We start from the raw sequence: 4,705 nt of genomic DNA, 5'->3' as shown, positions 1-4,705 counted from the left end.
CCTGACATGAACACGAGCTGAAATACAATTTTGTGAAGAAAGTGTAACATAGCAATCCAGGCATGAATACTTAGGCCCCTTGTACTGCATGTTAACAATAATGTATGGTTTGGCATCAATATCCAATTAAGCATTCTGAATGACACCACAATGTTTTTTTAAAACTTTATCAGCAATTGATTGCTTTGGGACTTAAATTACTTACTCTTGATATATTGATTCACACAATCTCTTTAATGCTAACCATACCTTCCTGATTTCCCATAGTGCCAGGAAGAGACCAATCCCCTACTTCCGGCCCAGTCCTTCATCCAGCAGTCGCTCTACCAGTGTATCCTCTTGGAGCAGCCTCTTCACACGGAGTCGCAGCCCTAGGCCCAGTCCTGGCCTCTGCCTCAGTAGTTCAAGGAGTAGGAGTAGGAGCAGGAGCCGAGGAAGAAGTAGGAGTAGGAGCTACTTCTCCTACCGGAGCTACAGTCGCAGCTCCTCTTGGAACTCCATCTTTGGTCGCCGGAACCGCAGTCAGAGCCGGAGTCGCAGCTATGACTCGTTGGACGGTTACAGCAAGGGCAAGAACCGGCACTGAGTTTTTAACAGACTGAGGAGGTTACAGAGGAGACTGCATTATTTCCCAATCTCCCAGCAGAAGTATGAAGTAATGTTTTCATCTCTTTGCGTATTTTTTGTGTTAGATGCCTGAGCCAGACCCTTCAAGTAAGTGTATTTTTTTTTGTGTCATTATTTGTTCAACGATGTCTTGAATAGAGGCAGTTATCTTGTCCATGATGTATTGAAGACAGAAACCACTGGAAATAGATTGTTTGTTTTCTTTGGTTAGTTTTTTTCAGTCCGCTGTGTCCTCGTCATGCATTAGCATTCAAAATGGCCAGAGACTGTTTTTCCTTGTGACACTCTTCCTCTGACGTCTGTGTCTGAAACGAAGGATGGAGGAGCATTGTTCAATTTAACCCTCTGATAAACTCTTATTTTATAACAACTCTTAAGTTTCCGACCATTTCATTTCAGATCTGGGATGTGCACTACAAAGTTGTTTTGGGGACAGAGGGAGGGTGAGAGGGAGGGTTTTTCAGGAACATAGGAAAAGGTGTATTGCTTCTCTGATCTCAGCTCTTAACAATGTGGAGCAAAAACATGCCTCTGAGAAATGATGAGAAGGTGGAGGAAGAGGAGGAGGGGGAGGAAGTCACGATGCCAAACAAACTGCCTATCAGCTCAGATTTATGTATCCTCTAATCAAGTGGAAAACAATTGAAATGTAATTCCTTATAAGATGATGGTGAATGATCAAACCACTGCACGGAAGGGCTGAAAAAGTGGGTTTTCATAAAAATGTCTGTCTTCATAACAGCTCCTCTAGTGAAGCTAAACTATGTGAGTTTACAAAATCGTTACACTGTTTTAGTAGCTGCTAGGTTGTCATATTTATTTGTCTAGGTAGTTATTTATTAATTAATGCATTTCTTTATTTATTCAAATGATCTGTGTTCTATTTATTTTATTATTTTGAATGAAACTTGAATAAGAGTGCAATGAGAGAGTGTTCAACTGTTTTACTTTTCAGCATATGTTTGACAGAGAGGAGATTCACTATTGGATAAATCAGTTATTTTGTAATTCAGATTTTTTGTGTAACGGTCCCAAATAGCACTGTTCAATCATGTGTTTGGTATTTCAGAAGCATAATCAAACACATACTTCACCTGTCTTGTTTGCATAGTCCGCCCACCAAAGGTCAAGTTTTGAAACACACATTTTTGTGTCATGCATATTTATAACATGTTTACAGTAATATTTATGCTTTTGTGTTGCCTCTCAGCAATGGTCTATGTTTCTATGCAATGCCATTATATTGCTGGGTTTATACAATTATGAGTATGTTGCGATTTAAAAAAAAGTTCCCATTCAAACTATACAATGGACAGTCTGACTCTAGCACATGTGTCTGTTTGTGCTAGCATGCCAACTCATTGTCATCCATTGACAGTAACAAAGTTGACAAGCGAACAAGCAGATCTGGAACAAGGCTAGTCTGACTTTGCACAATAGACAATGTAATAGCATATCAATACAAACAATGTTACTTTACTTCACTCCATCTCAACTATTCATTCCTCTGTTCTCTTTTGGGGAGAATGCTATTTCTTCAGAGGCAATGCTATAAATAGCCACATCAACAGAAAAGCAAATAGGAAAGTACTAAAAGCCTGTGTGGCAGACTTTTAGCCTCAATGGATACTCCCATATACTCTTTCAAGGAGATCTATGTGGGTAGATTAAGCAAAAAAAAATGAAAACATTAGCATTTAGAATAACTGTCTTTGCCCTTATGTTTAATTTCTCCATTAGGTCCAATCTATCACCTTATCTATCTATCTATCTACGTTCAGAATCTGCTCCAGGCATGAGGGTCTGCTCTCTATGCATTGTACATGTAACAGTCTGAAGTTATTTATCTGAATGTTCAGTAACTTATCCAAAGGTTTGAAGAGCTTGGAAGGAAGATGATGACACAAGAGTTTGACAACCCATTTTACATATGATACTGATGACATGCTTTTGCGGTAGTGCTGAGTGATTAACCGAAATGTAGGTTTATTTTCATTTTTTAAATAACTAATTGATCAATGTCAGTTCAATTATTTTAATTCCTTTTATTTACATTTTTTTCTGTGTGCTCAAAGCGCGGTTTGTGCCGTATCTCTAGAGATTTCTCTCTGGGAGATGTTGTCCAACCATAGAGAATGATAGAGGCCTCTAGTGGCCAAAAGGAGTGCCAAAAGGCTGTATTAGCATGGGCAGCACCATTGAAGTCTTCCACCATTTTAATGTAGTCAACTGGGTGGGACTTCCAAATTCATTGGCTGATCCCTCCTGGTGGCCCAGTTGGAGTCATGTCCAACCGAGTCATCAGGAGGGTTCAGCCAATCGTGAATAAGAAAATTGACTACTTCAAAATGGAGGTTGCCTCAATGGCGCTGCCCATGCTGCCACAGAGACTATAATAGCATAGATACAAAGATGAGTCCTCTATCGCAATGTGTCAAACTCATAGTTAAAACCAGAATCCATTGCCCCTACAGCTGCCTGTTATCATTGGTTCTTGCCGGGCAAGACTGAGGGGCCGGCAGACTGACCCAGCGAGAAAGAGCAGAGCGATAGAGAGACAAGAGAGGGAGAGAGAGGTATCTCTACCCAACAAAACATCTAATTGATTGGGGTCACTACCATCATTGGGGTTTTATTAATGATATAATGAAGTCATCATCATACAATCTTAGAAAAAAGGGTTCCAAAAGGGCTGTTTGGTTGTCCCTATACGAGAACCATTTTTGGTTCCAGGTAGAATCCTTTTTGGTTCCAGGTAGAATCCTTTTTGGTTCCAGGCGGAACCCTTTTTGGTTCCAGGTAGAATGCTTTTGGGTTCCAGGTAGAACCGTCTGTGCAAAGGGTTCTACATGGAACCCAAAAGAGTTCTACCTGGAACCAAAAAGGGTTCTTCAAAGGGTTCTCCTATGGGGACAGCCAAACAACCCTTTAAGGTTCTAGATAGCACCTTTTTTTTCTAAAAGTGTACTAAAAACAAATATGTAATTTATACAAGCAAAATATTTTAGTTAAGTAAAGTAATGTGAATAAATGATGGCTAGAGCCCAATAAAGAATAGTAATGGGCAGTCACTACCATCAATTGTTTTATTCTGTGTTGCAGCATTGAACCCACATAATGCATTTATTGTACAAAAACAAAAACATTATTATTTTTCAAAAACTGAACCGACCTAAAAAAAAAAAACGATTTGCTGAGCACTACTTTGAGGTGAACCACTCTCCCTTTTGGCCCTGATATACCATTCCATGATGTACAGTATGTACACTGTACAAATTAATATGAATTATTACTGTGGTGTAAATATGCATCTGCACTGTATAGATTCCTTATATGCGGGATGTGGCAAAATTCATTCAGAATTTGTGGAATAGTCAATCAAATGATCAATGCAAAATGATGCACTGTTACGGTATGGTTTCTCTCCTACTGTAAATACTTTGCCTCATTGTTGTCAACTCATCTGTAAGCTCTCTGATTTTAGTGTTAAATAATGTGCATTCATTCTTTAATTTTCCATGTGAAAGAACAATAATGCAAGACTGAGAGCCAGGATGCGTTTTCCCGCTGGTGTCAGTGTGAGCTTCACTTGTTGTAATGTGTCAGCTGAAATTGTATTGTCCTTCCTTTGAATCCTTAAATAAACCCTTATGCCTCCCCTTCCTCTATCTTGTAAGTCTGTAAAATCCATGTAAAATCCTAAATAAAACTGTATTTCAATCATAGCCTACAGGGTTGACTTGCCATCTTATTTGTTTCAATACCTATACAAAAAAAAGCTGAACTATAATGTAGGACGATAGTAGTTGCTTACTGCTACTTTACTGTTGGGCCAGATACAAAGATACCGCAAATACATGTAATTTGCATACTGACGAATTTGACTCATTAGCAATTAGTTTTATCCATATAGTGACATCAGCGTGTTCTCCCCTTGCTCTCCTCCGCGTCTCCCCCTTTCCCTCCCTTCGCCTCTCCCCCTTTCCCTCCCTTCGCCTCTCCCCCTCAGGCACGCTTGTAGCCATGCGTTATTTTCTATTAAAAAGATGAGTCACCGGGGAGCGATCATTTCAAGAAT

This window comes from Salmo salar, chromosome 24 (assembly GCF_965601325.2).
Source record: "Salmo salar chromosome 24, fSalSal1, whole genome shotgun sequence".
In the NCBI taxonomy this organism is placed as follows: Eukaryota; Metazoa; Chordata; class Actinopteri; order Salmoniformes; family Salmonidae; genus Salmo; species Salmo salar.
This window is presented reverse-complemented; position numbering follows the sequence as displayed.